Source organism: Strix aluco, chromosome 3 (genome assembly GCF_031877795.1).
Source record: "Strix aluco isolate bStrAlu1 chromosome 3, bStrAlu1.hap1, whole genome shotgun sequence".
NCBI classification, from domain to species: domain Eukaryota; kingdom Metazoa; phylum Chordata; class Aves; order Strigiformes; family Strigidae; genus Strix; species Strix aluco.
Window position 1 is genome coordinate 1,062,116 of NC_133933.1, and position 18,540 is coordinate 1,080,655.

The following is an 18,540-nucleotide window of genomic DNA, read 5'->3' on the forward strand; positions in this document are numbered from 1 at the left end:
TACTGCCACAAGATATAGCTGCCTTTTCTGAAAGAAACATTGTACTGTCATGCATTATACTTCAGGGCAAGGTTAAGACTCAGTCATTATGTGTTTTATCTGGATTTAAGAAACACAGGAGTCATGAATCTCAATTAATTTTCTTTCCTGCTCCTTTTGGCTTTCACATCTGTTACGACTTTGATGTGAAATACCTACAAACCGCAAAATTTGATCTGATGTAAATGTAAAGAATTGTTTAAGCAGTTTACATTTTTATATACTCACTTTGTTTCCGCAAGCTTTTACATCTCCATATAATTAAGAATTCTTAAAACTCTTGAGTTTTCGTCTGATTCTACTGAAATCAAGAGAGATTTTTCCTCGTGGCTTCAACGGGAACAGAGCTGGCACTTGGCTGCTGCCTTTGAGAATCAGACCCATAATTTATTAAACAACAAATCACTGTCAGCATTTACAGTGGGTTTACAGTGGATGTCAGCATTTACAGTGGGTATATAGAGCATTTACACTATAAATATACCCATTAGATTAATCATTACACAAGTGGAAGAGTTACTGTTAGCTTCAGCTGGGACACTGCTTGGCTGCCAGCCAGGGCCAGGCTGTTCACTTTTGGCTCATTGTAGTGGGCTTTTTCTTAGGGAATTTGTCTCGGTGGCGTGTGGCTTGCTCGCTGTCTGTATGTCAGAGCAGACACCATTGCAGCTCTGCTGGAAGTGGCAGTCGGTGAAGACGTAGTGCCAGGCAGCCCCTTTTACTGGTTGTCCCTGAAAGAGAGGAAGAGAGAAGTGAAGAGGTCCTGTGATTTACAAAGGAAGCTGTGTCTCAACCCCGGATTAGCACCCATGTTTCCTGATGCTGGCGGCAGTTTAGGGTCTGTTCTTGAGGCCGGGTCTCCTGTCACTTCAGTGAGGCTGTGCTGCTTGATACAAACCAGAGTTCCTTTTACAGTTCCTGGAGCAATTATTAATACAGTAGTTGTACAGGAAAATACCAATACATGTACGTATTTTGTATGGTATCTATATAACTTGAAATGAAAATCAAATTGTTATGCAGGTGCTTTGGTAGTGGAAGGAACCACAGAGAAAACCAGTGGATGTACTGCATCAGGGCTACAAAAAATGTTCTGCCATGTAAAACAGTTACTGTTCTGTGCTGGTGCAATTCACTTATAGAATCACAGAATCCCAGGTTGGAAAGGACCTCAAGGATCATCTGGTCCGACCTGTCTTGGCAAAATCCCGGTCTTGACAAGCTGGCCCAGCCCCCTGTCCAGCTGAATCTTAAAAGTGTCCAGTGTTGGGCGATCCACCACTTCCCAGGGGAGATTATTCCAGTGGCTGCTTAGCATTCTGTCTTATTTGGGGAGCCCAAGTCAGTGCATTTAGAGAAAAGAGTACTGTTTTGGATATAGTAGCCTGAGTTCCACCTAAATGCCAATATAGGTGTCTGAGTCTGTTTTAAATCTAACTTGAAACCAGAGGCATATGTAGGTGGTAGAGGCACGCTGGTGTAAGCACACATACATCTCTTAAAAAGCATCACTTGGCACTTCAAGGGCAAATATGTCAGGTCCAGCCCCTCAGGAAGAGCTGCGGCTCCGCTGTGTTCCTGTTTGTTGGAGGCCCAGTGGCTGTGGGCAAGACGTGTTTTCAGATTGTTGACAACTTTGGTGCAGCTGCAACCAAATCCTTAACTGACAGCACATCCTCTGGGACAGCGTCGTGGACAGTCTCTCGTCATTTCAGTTACTGACTTCACATCTGCTGTAATTTAAAGAAGCTTTTATGTTTTTTTTCTAAAAAGTAACCTAGAAAGCGTTCATGATTTTCTGACACAGAAGCTAGAGAGCGAATAAAGAATATGGACCTTGTCCCGTATTTTTAGGGAAAATTGCTTCTCTTCACACCTGCTTGCATTGAATAATTCAGATAAACAAATCGGGACCAAATTTTCACTCAGCCCCTGCACTTTAATAATCTTATCCATGCAGCTTCCCATCACGGCTCTTTAGGATGGGAACATTGTTTGAACTGTTTTATTACAGGAAATACATGTCATGAACACATTTATCGTCATGTTTGTTACATTTATGACACTTGCAGAATTAGAAGCATTTAAAATAAAATGCCTTAAGTTCTTTCTTTCCATGGAGGTAAGTCACTGACTGAATAATCTTTGAAATAAACTGAGTAACTAGATATTTTCTCTCTGGAGGCAGGAAGAGACCCCAGGAAGAAGTATGGGCAATCCCCATTTTGAAAGGAGCATTTAAAGGAGGGATCTGTTCTGGGTCCCCTTGCCTACTGCTCAGCCCACCTCCATGATGAGGGTGGGACACAGGAACATGCAGTGGGGCTCAACAGATATTACCAGTTCCTTGAACTGCAGTACAGGAGACCCTTCATGTCATCATCCTCCTTTTATTCCTTCCACACTCTATAGCATCAAGTGCAATGAGTTCTTGTAACTCCCGTTTGGAAGGGTTATTGCTTGCTCCTGTAACAACAGGCATGATAGGAGCAGATACACATGAGCACGATCTCTAAAAATACTCCTGCAAAGCTCACGGGTGTTGGTGTTTCAATGGTGCCCGTGCCCGATGCTCAGTGACATGGTTTTCAACTTAAAACTTACGAGTTGGGCAGAACTTTAGTCTCTGAGAAACGGCTCTTGGGTCCATGGCTGGCTGCGAAGCAGGGTGCAGAGAAACAGTCAAAACGGCAAAAGTACAGATGGCAGGTCAGACAGATAAGGGGCGTGTCAAACCATGTTATGGCCAAATACAGTCCCTTCCTATGCTAGTATTAGTCTGAAAAAATAGCAGCAAAATGAAGCCTTCAGAGTGAAAAGGCATGCAAAGGAGATCTTTAAATGGATCTTGGCTCGGATTATGTTAGTTTTAGTAAAATAATTCATCCACCCTTGGATGTCCTAAATTTACAGCTCTGTGGCAATTTCTATGTGTGAGAGAAAACTGTTGGTTGAAAAGGAAAGTGCTGTGAAAACCCCGGGCTGGCAATACCGGCGTGCAGACGGGTGTTACTTCTCTGTAAGCGCTCTGGTAGGCGCTGCCCCTCGTGGTGAGCTGCACCTTGTGGGGCCGAGGTTGGCGTAAAAGAACAGCCTGTGCGGATCCTTAAAATGCTCTGATGAAATCTCTTTGTACTCAGTGTCAGATACTTCATCTTCCAATACTTTTGTAAAATGCTGAATTAATTCATGGGAATTGACAGTAGATTTATTCTCACAGCAAATACAAGATCTGCAGCATACTAATATTAAATGGTACATACTTTTTAGAGGTTAAATATAACTAGCTAAGTATTCAAAAAGTTTCTGTGCGTATGCTAGCACTTTGAAAAAGGCCCTAAGTGGCACACTTGAAAATGGACTTTTCTCACTCTTGAAACGTGTCCCCTGACTTTTCTTTGCAACAGGATCTAAATTCATTAGAATGTCATTTTTTCTTTTGTATTATTTAAAGAAAAAAGAAGTTTGTTTTGCATAAATAAATCTTAATCTTAAATCTTCATGCATGTGGCCTCCCTCTTGCTGCCTTGTTCAAAGCATATTTGTCTTCTGTGGGTTCTCCAGCTGCAAAAATACACAATGTGAATGTCTGCCCCAGGGTCAAAACGATGCTTCTGAGTGTGAAATTTGACAATGTGCATATTTATCCAGCTGATAAACATGTCAAGTATAAGAGATGTGTTTGACAAGAAGATAGGAAGCAAAATTTGAGGACGTGGAAGCATATGTCCACTCTTACTGTTTTCCGTGGGCTTTCAGCTATTTTTGTTGGCGTATCTCTAAGTGTTCAAGCTAATAGTTATGTTGACAGATGATATGACGATGTAAGGAAGTTGCGGCGTAAGGAAAATACTTAGTTATTAATTCTCAGTCTCAGAAATTGCCAGACAAGGACAGTAATGAGAATGGGATAAAATCTGAAGACTTTATTGTGATCCTTAGCAAGAGTTTCTTCAAGTAAACACAGAGTAAAAACTGAGGAAGTACTCAGGGGTTTGCTAATTGTGATTTGCCTTCACAAAGAGAAAACGTGTTTTCAAATGTGCATACATATTTTGTTCTAATGTAATAAAAAAGCTATATAAAATAATTTTATTGTGGGAGAAACAGTAATTAACTTAGCCTGGTACAGATTTTTTTACTGGAGAGAGTTCTACTGGGGATAGCAATCTTACCTTTGAATATATACTATTACGTTCTGAAAACTACAGTTCAGTCAAACTCATCTTTCATTCAACAGATTTTCAGTTTAATGTAGTATGAGCTTACTGAGCTTAAACTCGGTACGAAGATTGCTAAAGGTGACATTTCAAATAAACATAATTTTTCTGCAGCCTTTTTACAATGCAGCTAGAACAAATGAATGACAGACATCAAATAATCTTACAGTTAAGAGATATGACTTGTAAAATTCAGGTGTTTTGAGTAACAACGTCCCTAATTTCTTTTATGCTTGATTAACTTTTATATTGTGGTTCACAGGGCCAGGAAGACTTAATTATAGTGTGAGGTGACTCACCATGCTCTGTTCTAAGTAAGAAGCGTTTAAGGTCTCTTAAAGTCTGTAGCAGCAAGAGCAGCAGGTGAAAGCAAATTGCGGGTGAAAATGTGAACTTAACAATTAGTAGGTAAAGACTAGTGTTTGGGAAATGACTCTCGGCATGATGAAAACATATACCAATCCAATAATATTGATTTCAGGCTGCTGCCGAAGGAGACGAGACTGTCCTGGGAGAACTGACCCCAGCCCTGCTTTGAGGCTGCAACTCACTCTGTGAAGCTTTTTTTACAACTGGGCAGGGGGTGAGGGGAGTCCAAATTTGTCCTTAGTTTTAGTCCCCACTTTGAGTATATAAATTGACTAATATGTAAATTCTGCAAATGTACAGTCATGCCTCCTCTGGGTCTTGGGCAACCCACTGAGGTCTGGGCAGCATTGCCACAGAGAGCAGGGAGTGTGCAGCTGAACTTCTGCCAGCTTGCAGAGAGCGGGTGCAACAGCCTGCCTGAGGCATACGTATCACTATACATAAATAATAAAAATATCAACAGTGTGTAAATATACTATTTATCCATGTTTCTCTGCCCAGGAGTACAACTACACTTTGAGCAGATCACACCCCCCTTTGCCAGTTGCACTGTGTTCACCTGGTTGTGTGCTGCAACACAGGGCTGCTCCTTCCTTCCTGCCTTGGCATCATCCGTGCCCAGCTGAGCAGTGGGCTTGGCCAGACCCGTGGTTTGTGCCCCGTTAGGCTGCTTCTCAGTTCGTGTCTGCTCCGATATCAGTCCTCTCCCAAGTTATATGACCCATTTTACTGCACTCTAAAAAGGGAAGCGATTAGTGGCAATGCACCCTGCCAGGGGTGGCAAAACGGCCGATCTCAAAGATACACATCAGCAAGGGGAAGTAGAAGTTGAACTCCCTTTTAATTTGTACTGAGACATTAACTGTGAGTTAAGAACCAGCACTATTTAACAAAATACATGGTCTTTAATAGATCGGGGGGGAATGACTGTGCTTAACACGTAGGAAAAAGTAAGTGGTGTATCTGATTGGATTAGTGGCAAATTTAATCTAGTGTGTTACTCTGCTGATTCAACAGTCTGTCTTAGTTTAGGACTGAAGTGACTTTGGCTTGATATGTGATCTCTTCAATGCACTAAATGAACTGTAGGCTGTATGGGTGTGATCCATTGTTTCAGTGACGGAAGGAATTTCATTTGAGAAGGTCACAATATACGGTATGAGAAATTACTATTTTATAGTGTGGGAAACCTTTTCTTTGACGTGAAATTTCCTCACATAGGATCCCCAAGTAGTAAATAATAACTTGCAAAGACATTTCTGCAGAATAGCAGCACTTACTACGTAATTTGTGAAAACTTGTGTTTTCCATGATATTTTCCCCACCTGAATCCAAAGGACAAATATCCTTTTTCCTGTAAAGACATTTATCTGAATCAGCAGATCTGACTGAACGTTCTTACAACGTGAAGATAAAAGACTATGGAAATAGGTTAAGTATAGGGTGAATTTTAGTCTTACTTTTGTGGGAAAAGCATCTTGTGACTTCATGAGTATTTTTTAAATTGAAAGTCAAATCATAACTGCCCTGCATTCGTGCTAGGTCAGTGTGTTAAACCTCTAAACACTGATGTGTCACTGATTAAAGATTAGGAGAGCTGATTAGGATCATAAAGGAGTACGTGTCTGTGATGGGTTGTCCTGTTCCTAGGACAGGAGACAGGTAGGATCTGAACACCTGGGAATTATGGATTAAGGCACCTTTACAAAATTCATAGAAATGGACATTTCTACACGTCCAAATGTCAGCTCTAGGCTCAGTCACTTCAGGAAGCATCACTTACCACTCCTGTACTACTGTGGAGTTGAGCATGAACACTTGCTGATGTGCTTTGGAGAGAGAAACAGAATTTGTGTTCGGTTAGAACCATCAGTTCTGCTGGTAGTTTTATTTATATGTGTGAACATTTATATAGAAGTGGGGGAAAAAATGGTTTGCAGATGAAATTTCCATGTTGATCAAAATGCCGGAGATTAAATCTGGCTAATGCTTACTGTAAACACATTGTGCAGTTGCAGAGTATATAGGGGTTTTTTTTCCAGCTTTCTATATGTTATTGTGAGAACTCAGTTATGATGGAAGAGTCCCAGACTTCTGGTTTTGACACTGTCGCCTGGAGTTGTTAAGTATCTTATGTGCTAACACAAATATTTCTAATAAAACAGAGTAAAATGTCACTTCTGGCAGTACTGCATCTATTGTTGCAGTCAGTATGGTACTTAACAGATGTGCAGTCATAAGAGCTTTCAACAAAAACCACTTTCAACTTATTTTAATGCATTTATTGTATGGTTCTGAAATGTACGTAGTTACCAGCTGAGGAAAGAAACTGGTTAGGTGGCACCAGCAGTGGATATTATTTCGACTTTGACAAGGGCTAGTAGAGAAAAGTAGGAATTGACATTGTATAGTGAGCATTTCTGAAACAAAATTGGCTGTTGCCAACATTTGACATGTTCAGTCGCAAATGCTTTGATGCTTAAGGGATTGTGGACTTTCTTTGGATGTGATGGATAACTTGAAGAAAACTGTCTAGGAAAAAAAAATCACTTCTTTTTAAGTTTACAGGGAATTCTTTACCATAATACAAGAAACATTGTGTTCATGTTAAGAATAAGGCACTAAAGATAAGGTGATTTTCTGAAAATAATTTTACTGATTATTACTTACTTCCTCTGATTTTACTTTTCCAAACAGGTCTGCATTCCTCTGACTTCCACAATAAGAGATTTGTCTCACTTGTTAGTTCAAGCTGAGGTCAAGTTTCCTTTCTCCAACTCTGCCTCCTTCTCTTTCTCTTTTTCATTCTGAAAGCTTCAAATCCAAGTGTGAGTCTATCCTGTAATCTTTTTCTAACCAAAAGATCCAGTCCTTTTGAGACCTGACCCTTTACTCTTGTATTTTTCTAAGACAGAGCAATGACTTGCACGTTCCTGATTAACACAACTATAAGCATTTTAATCAAAATCTAAAATGTCCTTGGTAAGGATGATAATCAAGCAACTCTGGCAGTTGACAGAAGGCTCTTTTCATTATTGGTATTTCTTGTAAGGAAAGCTGGTGTCTGTTCAGTGGCCAGTCTGAAATAAAAGGGTAGTCTTTGATCATTTATTGCCCTGGAGCAGTGTCCTGGTCACAAGATCATCACTGCATTTGGTATCTGTGTTGAAGTTCTTGTGAGGTCAGAGCCAGTTGAAGCTCAGGGGTAGATCAGTCTTAGAGAAAATGGTGTTGCTGCACATTGTGCTGCTTCTCCATTCAGCTGGAAGTGCTGCCCTCAACTGCAACAGTGTTCAGTCATGTTTAGATGACTCTTACATAACGTTCTTGATGTTTAGCTGACAATGATAAATACTTCATTAAAATGTTGGCCAGGCAGCTCTAATTCTTTTTCACAGCGTGGTTACCAAAGTCGTAAGTCTGGTATAACATTGTTGTTAAATCCTGGGCTTTTCCTTTTCTCTCATCTTGGGAAGCAGCCCTTGGAGTCAGGGGTCCTGGGATTGTGGGTATTACTGAGAAACCCAGAGTTTGCCTCTTAAAGCAAGTTGAGTTAGGTGATAGAAAACCAAAGCAAAACAGTGAAATCAAGAGCTCTCTCTGCCTGTCATAAGAGCAGGCAACAATTCCCTTTGTGGGGAATACAGAACCCCAGTCCTGCCCATCTCCAGTATCAAATGCCAGCTCAGCACTCTGTTCAGTGAAGTTAACCCTTTATAGCATCCTTGTATCATTTACTAAATGAAGTACTTGATTCAAACCAGAAAAAGTCTGTGGCCTTTAAATACCCTCCCTCTAACTACCACACGTATTCTGTGACTCTAGCACTTTTTTTGCTGTCCTATACAGTGTAAATTGTTCCTGCGTGCTGTCTGTGGAGCCAGGCCTCTGGTCATGATATCACAAATACTCTCAGCAAAACTCAGCCAGCTGCGTCGGCTGCCCCTGCAAGCATTCCCTTAACAAAGAGCAAAAATGAAGTTTAGGAATATTGTGATTCATTGAAGTGGAGGACACTTGTAACAAGCAGGTATGGGAACAGGAGGAGACCGAGGTGGAAAAAATGCCAACTCACTACCACTTTCTGGTCTATGAAGTGGTTTAGAGATGTGTTAAATGCCTTTTTTACTTTTGTCTGTAACAGTGGGACAAAAAACCCAACAAACCAACCCCACCCCCCCAAAAAACCCCAACCTAAACCCAAAGCAGGCAGTTCCCATTACTACTCTTCTAGCTCCATTTGCCACCCAAGTGCTTTGATCTACCAGATTCTGTTTGTCTGATGAAAAATGATGGAACTTGCCACTCCACTGGAAGAGTTCAGTTCTGGGCAGCGTTGGATCCTGAGGACTCAAGAAAAGGTTATCTCAGGTGTGTGAGAAAATGCTGTTTTCCTTGGAAAGTAGAGCCTGTCCCAGCTGTGGTGGCGGCTGTCAGCAGAGAAGCGTGTTGCCTTTAGCTGCTGCTCTGCCTGATAATGCTGCTGCTGTTGTTGTGGAGCTCCATTGAAATGTGTTTATGCTACAGGAAAGGCAAGCTTATAATTTTCCTGAGCTCCTGGCACATTTCCAGGAAGAAGTTGTTTTGTGTGTCAACTGTTCCTGGAGTCAGTATGTTGTAATTGCTGCTATTAGAAGAATGGGAGGAAAGGAGATTCCTTTTACTCTCCAATCCCATGCTTTTTAGATTATTTTTCTTCTACTCTTCGTTAAGGCTGGAAGTTTCTGTTGAGTTTGTGAGCTAAGGACAGTTCTGGTAAACTCTGATGGATGCCAGACAGTTGTTACCATCTAGGAAATGCCAGTGGGTTGCTGACAGCCATCTTCTGTGTAAAACCTCTTGCCATATTTAGGGACTTGGGTGACACTTAACTGTAGCATGACAAATCTTGGTGCGATGGTACCTGGGGCGAACGGGTTTCCTTCTTGTGCACAAGGTGATGTAAATAAAGCGATGGAAGCTCAGTGATCAAGGGTTTGTCCTGCCGTTTCTGTAGGTGAACATGAAAGCAGGGTTGTCCTGATGAATGGCAGGAAGTAATGCGGGTGGATTGGAACTGGTTGTCAGGCTTTGCAAAAACCACAGAAATGGAGAATGTAACCCTCTTGTAATAATTTATTACTACAGATCTTATGTTTATGTCCTAAGTCACATGAAAAATGTTCTTCATAAACTTAATTTTGGTTAAATTGTTTTTCTATTTTTGCCAAAATTTTCTGTAGAAGCCCACAGCCTTCTTTTGACCGTATCCACTTCCAGCAGCGAAAAGGAAACAAGGCATTCCTGGGATTATTATCAAAATTCCTTTGTCTCCGCAGGGCAGGAAGCCAGACTGCATTGTTTTAATGGCATTTTTCTAGCCTTAAACCTCTGAGGCTATCTATATTTTTCAGTTTCCCTCAGAAATTTCAGGATGCTGTCTGCATTTTGTTACAGCAGCTACCCTGACAGCTCATTTATACACTTACTCTACCTTCCTTGCCCTCAGCACTATAGTATCTGAGTTCATCCCTGTGTAACAAAGTAGTAGGTAGTCTGGTTTTGTTGTCTTTTTAATATGACTTGCGGTGGTCCTATGTAAGTAACATAATCTGATTTGTAATTCCCCCCTGACTGTTTTACTTGTAGGTTTCCTTCAGTCTGTAGTTACAGTCACGTCTGTCTTTTATTGCCCAGAACTCTGCGAATAATTACGTCTTTTTGTCTTTGTTCTAAAAAGTCTCAGGAGATGTTGTCCTAGTTTGCAGCTGCTAGGAGAGTAAAATGTTGGTATTTTTATTTATTATATTTCACAACATTATTATATTTCAGTTTCAGTATTAGCATTAATCAGGTAGACATGATAACTGTAACTGTACCGTACCACCTGCTCAGGAGATGCTCAGCTAAGGAGCAGAAATCTCTCTGCTCTCTTTTTGCCTGCTGAAGGAGCAGATTTTTAGTCCTTGTAATCCTATAAAAGAAGCTTTCAGAATGTGTCCAGAATGAAATCCTAATAACTCCAAGGCGGGTAGTGAATGAAAAGACCTTCACCTCACGTGCAGGTGCACACGCAAACATGTGCAGTCTTGATTTTTGATGTCTGGCTCATTATTCTGTGTGCACTGTGTAGCGTGAGAGGGACCTGATGCTGAACAGGGCAAGGAAGGGCCTTGGGAGGTCGCGCAGCCCCTCTCCTTGTGCCGGGGGCAGAAGGATTAGTAATGAACTGCTCTGTGTAAATCTCAGCGTGAAGGACATGACGGTTTCCAACAGCCTTCGTAACCAAAATCCTTGTTCAATTATTTATATGTTTGGGGAGAGGAAATACGTAAATTGCTTTCCCATTAGTGAAGTAACCAGGAAATAAACAGAGGAGACCTTGTTTAAAATATTTGTTTTGTTCCGATGATGTAGATAAGCAGCTGTGAGAGCTCTCAAGTTTGACTGCTCCGTGAGTCATTATAAGCTTTGTCTGGATGTCAAAGCCCCTTGTGCAACTGAACAAAGTACTGTATCCCTGCAGATGAATGCAGATGATTTAAAAACTTGCAGAATTATTGCAACTGTTATTTACCATTTTCAGGTTCTAGAGTACTTCCTATATTTGACTGATTTCATCCCTGTTGAATTAAATGGTACTTGAAACATAAAAGGAGAAGGTGCAGGGGCAGCCAGCAGCAGTGCCATCATTTCATATGGTTAAGAGACAGCTCAGAGTGGGACGTGCAGGTTCAGAAATGGCCTCGCAGGGTGTCTGATGGCCGTGTTGGCAGCAAAGATGTACAGGCGGTACTGTCCTTTAGTTAGGGCTGCTTGGAGATACATCTGGGCCTTTCTCCTAAATGCGTAGAGTGTGGTAAAGTGAAAGTACTTCATTAACCTCTTTGATTAGGAAGATGACCACATCATATTAAAGCCCAAGGATTAGCTTCACTAATAAAAACCACATCAGTGGAGAGCCTGCCACATCTGCTGCCCTGGGACCTGTGCAACCTATATGGCATCACTGGAGAAATCTGTTATGCTGACCAGGAAACGGGCAGCTGGTTATTGAACATGCTGGCTTAGGAAAGCTCAGCTGGTTTTGCTACAAAGGCGTTGCAGATACACGACTAGCAGAAAGGGAAAGAGAGCACAAGGGGCTCAGCCATCGTTTGCTGGGTCTGGGAGGTGTATCATTACACAATCATTGACAGCTTTAAAGCAGACAAATGTATATAGTGCAGCCTATCAGTAATGATACATGCTGTGTTTTGTTACCTGTGTTTGAGATTACTTTTAAATTCTGAATGCCTTAATCAGCATCATGTTAATTTAATAGTAGCATATTATGATTGTGGAGAAACAACTGTGAAAAGGGACTGAGAAACCAGAAAACTGTGTTTATGTGGTGCATTTGGTTTCCTCTGAAGCCCTGACAAAACATAGGTTCCTGTGTTTTATGCCTCTCACAAGTGTTATTGTTTTGAATCACTTAATGATGTGGTTTTATATCTGTATACTTTCACAAAATAAAATGCAGTCTTTGATTAGTTCTAAAGCCCAGCAGCAGTGTAGGATACAGCCGTAGTAATCTCAGGGAAGGCAGGAAAGGCAGCGGGGCAGGGAAAAATGTGGGCTCAGGGTAGAGAGAACCATATGTCTGACCATGTGAATGGGAATATGTGTAAAAGGTGTCTAAACCCTGTCCCTGGGAGAGCTTGGATGCCTAAAAATGCCATGTGGCAGGGTTCGGCATGCAGCACCCGAGTCCCCGCTGCCTGACAGCCACCGCCTCGGCTGTGGTTCTGAAGAAGCCGTGGCTGCTGAGAGTCTCACTGGAATCGTTGCATAATCTCAGCATTGTGTCAGGACCCCAGAGATAGTGGGACAGCTCTGCAGAAATTAAGGAAATAAGGAGGTGAAGCTGGGGCTGCATTAGGTGGGTGCCTGCTCTGCTCTGGTACAGGCATCTCTGTGCCCCTGAGGTCAGGTTTGTTTGGGGTACTTAGAACATGCAGGGGACACCTGCAGTTTTCCAGAGTGCTGATTTCAGCCAGAGCTGGACATTTAGACTGATTCCTGGTCTCTGAGATCCCTCCTGGGGCTTTCCTCTCCCAGGGATTTTGTCTGGAGACATGGGTGCTCCAGCTGAGGAAGAAGCAGCTGAGGCTGTTGTGTTATGTGACCTGGCAAGACAGGCTATTGGAGATGTCAGTACCTACAGATAATGACGTACTTGCGCTGACAGATTTTTGGCTTAAAAGCCATGTCATTTGAATACTTCTTTTTATTACTGCCTTCCACAGTCAGCCCAAAAAAATCTTACAGAAGAGACGGAGGCTATACAGACAGCCTTCTCCGCTGCTATCGTATCGCTGCCAGCATGAAATGGATAGTTAATTTTTCCTCAGAATTAGGTTCTGTGCTGAGATTGCCGGTGGAGTAATTTTACAAAATGGTCATCTTTCCTGCTTCGAATGTGACCAGGGTCAGTAGGGACAGGAAGGCGTTATTATATGAAGGCTCTTTAATGGGCTGTGGGAAGCAAGAGGGTGGTTTCAGTCTTGAGGACATACTTAATCTTGCAACATCTTTTGCTAGATTTAATAGCCTGTCCTACATCTTAATCGCTCTGTGTAGAGAAATTAATCCAAAAACCCCTTTTGTCCTGGTAATTTTAAATCTTCACTGTGTTTGCCCACATTAGCCTGTCTTCCTCTGGCAGGTCCCCAGCTTCTGCTCTCGCCTGATCACAGGAGTGCTCCTCATCGCTCATCCATAGAGATGGGTAATTGTATACACCTTGCTTCTTTTTCCCTTAGAGACCTGCTGTTTTTGTAGTTTTCCCCGCTGTGTTTTCCAGTAAATGTCCATCCTGTAATAAGACGCTCAGGATTTTGGGGAGGACATTCTCCTACTTCTTTGTGGCTGGGCGGAGTGTCCCCATGCTGCGGTTGATCCCTCTGGGACGAGATGCCGCACCACTGCCAAGTGCTGATCGCGATCCCGGATGGATCTCTCGGCCACGTGGGCAGCCTGCCCTGGGCCAGAGGATGCCTGCAGCCATGTGAGAATGCTGGAAGTTTTGATGCCTTCGTTTCTAGAGGTGAGAGGCGTGGGCGTCCCCCATTGCCCTCTCTTTCCACCTGGCGATGAGGTCTGGCCCTCGCGGCCCTGGGCTCCGTGATGTCTTCCCGTCGAGTGCTACCCGGCACGCCCCGTGCACAGGGCGGGGGGACTGATGGACAGGTCCGAAATTCCAACTTAGATCTCGTGTTCATTAGAAAGTATGACTCATTATTCCAATATGGAATTGTATATTGGCAGAGCTTGTAACACAGCTAGTAAGACATTCTGAGTTTAAGAGTGAATGTAAAAGACTCCTGACCCTCTCAGCAGCTTTTCCTGTACCCCGGGACAGCAGAGTCTCGGAGATACTAGCTGAATTAAATCCTGCTATCTTCTTGGGTTATTGTTACGTGATACTTTTCCCCTGAAGGCTGGGTGTGCCGGGCATTGTTCTGCACGTAGGAGATGCTGTCGCCACGCTGGCTCTCGGCAAGGCTTCGTGCCTCTGCCAGCACACCGCACTTCACTGCAGGATGCTTCTATTGCAGGAAACGGAGCGGCCGCAGGGTCGGAAGTGAGCTAAGGAGCTAGAAACAACCTGCGAGAGTGGCCTTACTGACCCTCTTGCTTTTGTGGCACTGCCAGCTGCCCAAATAGCTCTTGAAGCTGTGATCGGATGGTTGTCTGGTTCTCCCAGGGGAGACTTCCTCACGGGAGGCCTTTCTGAGCAGGGAGAGAAGTAAGGAGTGAGGGAAGGACTCCCTGACACAGCTTGCTGTGTGCCGTGGGCTGCAGCCTGGGGACAGTAAGATGCAGTCAGCTGCCGTACACTTGCAGTTCATGGTGTCCAATTTATTTAATGGTGTATGCAGCTACGGGATCCTTCCCAGCCTTTGCCTCTCCATCCACACTTGCCCCACATAAACCCAGAATGGGGACTGTGGGTTTCACTCGCCCAAGGAGATGCCTTACCAGGGAGGAAGAGCGTGGGTTGGTTGTTCCTCCGCATATGCGTGTGGCTATCAATCTTTGTTGTGAGTTTTGGCATCTGTTTTGTAGTTGTAGCAAGAAAAAGTGTGTGTGCTGTTGTTCAGTGGCTTCAGTAATGTGAAAGCTTCTATTTCTGCTCTCCCAAGAACATAATTTGAATTTGGTTTTGAGTCACACAGATAGTAACCCATGAAAAGGGAGTTTACAGGCTGGATAACTGCCTCCTAATGAGGCAGTAGATGAGCATAAAAATGATTCATAGGTTTGATCTGATGCAGAATTCCTGGAGATGCAGTTTTCAGTTTTGGACTACATTGCAATCTTCCAAGGGGAAGCCAATATAATAATTAATTAGAGCTTGCTGTACCAGTACTAAAATTCTCAACAAAACTAACTTTTCTACACTATGTTTCTTCAACATCTGATGATTGGAGTCTGTGAAATACAGTTCTGTGTGGTAAGAAAGGTGGCTGTGAGCATCTGAGGGGAGTTGCAGGGATGATGAGGGACCTTTAGTGCACGTATTCAGCACCTCGGTCAGTTTGACCCTCTGATCCTCTGCTTTTTGCACTAATATTGCTGTCGCTGGGAAGCTTTATATTTTCATTTATTGGTTGTTTTTTTTTAATTTCATTTTGTGGTACTGCAAATGGTCATTTAAGGTGGGCAGAGCAGAACTGGGAGAAGCTGGAGGCAGCTCTGTGGATGCACGGGGCCATGTAAGCATGCATGGTTTCACACTGGCCATGTGTTTGCAGGGGACCCGGGGCCTTTTCAGCAAGGGATCACTTCACAGATGCAAACCAGCATGATCAGGAGGCACTGGTGTAAGGTCAAAATATCTTTTTGTATATTTCTTTCTATGTACCAGTAGTGAAACCCTCCCTTACTTATCCCTGCGAGCCAGTGCCCTCATCTACCTTCCTTCCCTAAGCAAGGCTATGCTGAGGCTTGCCATTTCCAGGCTTTCAGTTGATCTCGCACAGGAGCCCGCTGGACACCCCTCCTCTGCGGCTGCTGCACGTGCCTGCAGTTGGGGGACGCTCCTAATGAGCAGATGAGGGCACGGTGGCATAGGGACAAACCCGAGCAGTTAACTCAGTGGAGCTGATAAGGATTTTACCAATCATAAAACACAGAAAATCGATACCGGAACAAGCTAACAGCCAGTGTGAAAGGCTTTAGCAATAGTGTAATGGGTTTGATTTTCTCAGTTTTCATCAATAACGTGGCAAATGCATTTAGCACAGGCTGAGGTGGAGCTAACGGGATATCAAGCAGACCAGCAAGAAAAGCTTTGCTGTTGTCACCTCTAGCACCAGAAAAACCCAAACAAACCAAGGTTAGTGTTACAGCAGACCACTAGCATGACAGTGTTACCCAGCTGTTAGCAAGAGTATTATGGGTAGCTTCAGGAAACAAAAGCTTACCTTGTCTGACATCTGATAGCATTTTTTGGTAGTCCTGTAGTCAAATCCTTTTCCTCTGAGAGTTTTTTAAACTGTTTTTTAAGCTTTTTTTTTTTGCTAGATGAATTCAATTGGAAATTTTGTAGCACCCTAAAGCTAAACATGCAACAAAACCTCCAATAAATGCCAACCTAAATCAGTAAAGTTCTTAAGTGGAATCCAACCCTATATTTTTAGTAGGTTGTGTCACAGGCAGCATTTTGGTGACCTCGGGCATTCCTTGGGCGCCGTCAGCAAGAGTGAAACCCCCGGGTGCTGCCACAGCAGAGCAATGCGTGTGCCTCACGACGTGGAAGCGTGTGCATGGCAGCCTGGTCAGCCCAGACCTGCTCTCTGCAACTGCATAATCCACAGCATCAAAGTGGCATTTAAATCCAGACAAATACGACTGCATTGGCAATCTGAGTCAGGCAGCATTGATGAATCATTAAAGGCATTGCTAGGGCTGCCTCGAGACAATAAGAACTGTTTTTTCTTGTAATAATTTGTGATTAACAGCTGTTGCAACTGAGAAAACACTATTTTTATATGAAATCTGTGTAAAAATGTCTGATTACAGAGCTAATGTAATTAGCACGTGTCTCTGTGTAATGTGTGCTGAAAAGGGGAAACGTGGCACATGTTGCCTGAGAGATAAAACTAAGTGGCAGCGGTAACGTTGCATTCTGGATGTTTGAACTAGCGTATGTAAGCTTTTCCCTTTTCTAGGATTCAGTTTTGAAATACTTGGTGAACTAGCTAAGCTTAGTTAATTATATTTTTAATTACAGGGAGAAGTCAAGAAGTGCTGGATCTGTAATCACAAGAAATCTCAGCTTGGGGTGGGAGAATTTCATACAACAGCGATACTGAGAGCTGCCAACCCTAATTTAATGCTAACGCTATGGTGTTTGCTGTCCCAAAACTTTCTGAGAATATGTGCCTTAGTGGTAAATAGCTCCTAAACATTCTGGTGAGCTTAATAAAATTTTGCCTTAGGCAAACGTCTTTCTGTCTACATGATAGCACTAATCCTGATGGGGGAATTTGGCTGCACTTTAATAAGAAGTTCTCCAGCACTCACTCAACAAGAGCGTTATGTAAGATGTGCAACCAGAGTAGAAAATCATAGAAGACAGGGCTAAAAATGACCTTCAGAGGTCATCTAATCCTGCCGCTGGGAGACTGGAGGCTGCCAGTGTAAGCACTGAGCAGCTTCACCAGTTCAGAGATGCAGGTGGTGTAAATGTGCGTCACTGTAAATCCAACAGTGTGATGTATTTTTTTCTTATATTCAAACAAGGTAGCTGAAAGGGGATAGATTTCGGTAATAACGTATTTTATCATGAATATTAATACTGAAGTAATTAAATCAGATGACTAGGAATTATAGGACAGGGAGCTACTTTGCGTGTCATTGGATCTGCTCCCCAGTTAGCACAAGAGACCTTCCATAAACGTATGGAGCTGTCAATTAATTACAGGAGGGTTTAAAGTAGCCCTTGCACAGCCTTGTTTTTCATCTTCCATTTATTGAAAGATTATTTAGTTTTCATTGCAGGATGCTGGGTGTGGATTTGAATGACCAAAATCTGATTTGATATGCAATTATTATATTCCTGCCAACACAGTGCAGGAAGAGCAGCATAACAAATGACTTTCCCCGCTGAAGTTGAATATACCTTAACTGAACCTTCATTGCCATACATCAAAGTATCACTACACATAACAAGCTGAATTCTTTGCTGAGGTAAATTGTTGGCAGTTTCCTTCATTTATACCGTAAGTGTTTAAAATATGCATATTGGGATGTGACAGCTCTCCAGATTCTGGTGACCTCCTTTAGGAACATGAATACCAAATAGAGCTGAGCCAGTGGAAGCAAAAAATGTTGATGTTAACAGAACCAAGGTGATGTTTGCATTATCATGAAATTGTGTTTTTCCGTTTTCTGGCTGTGAGGATGTAAGGACTGTCTATTGCTGCTTCAGAGCAGCCTTCTGTCCAGTGTAGCACCTTGTCTTCCTGGTGGCCCTAACTTAATGGCTAGGGATCAATGCAAACAGTATTACTCTCTTCTCCTAATACCTCTACCCTTCTGACTATTTTCAGCTTGGAGGATCTTGCTCTACTTCCTCTGGGATGTCTGCTTTACTCATCCACTGTATTACCAGTTTTCTCCAAAGTTAAAAGATTTTCTACATTTTTTTTCAACTTCCATGAAGCAAGTAGCATCTTTTTCATTGATGGGTTTGTCCTTTAAAGTTAGTCAAAAGGAGGTCTGTGGAATCCCCGTGCTCAGTTTTTGCAGACAACTATTGTAATTTGGAATCAGTGTTTTTTAGAAATACAGAAAAATGGAATTTTAGTCATTGAGTTAAAGCACTTCTTGTGTATTACTTTCTAGGTTTATATTGGTACTAGAGGTGTTGCATCTCCTA

General features: G+C 42.6%; 1 protein-coding gene and 1 long non-coding RNA gene across 4 annotated transcripts in view; one reads left to right on the forward strand and one right to left on the reverse strand.

Moving 5' to 3' along the window:
- CCDC85A (coiled-coil domain containing 85A) overlaps window positions 1-18,540 on the forward strand; it is an 80,906-nt gene that overhangs the window by 39,496 nt on the left and 22,870 nt on the right. The window lies entirely within an intron of this gene.
- LOC141920419 (uncharacterized) lies at window positions 406-16,436 on the reverse strand. The gene is made up of 2 exons (XR_012622332.1): window positions 16,082-16,436; window positions 406-770 (listed from the first exon to the last, which is right to left on the reverse strand). It is a non-coding gene; the product is annotated as an uncharacterized LOC141920419 (long non-coding RNA).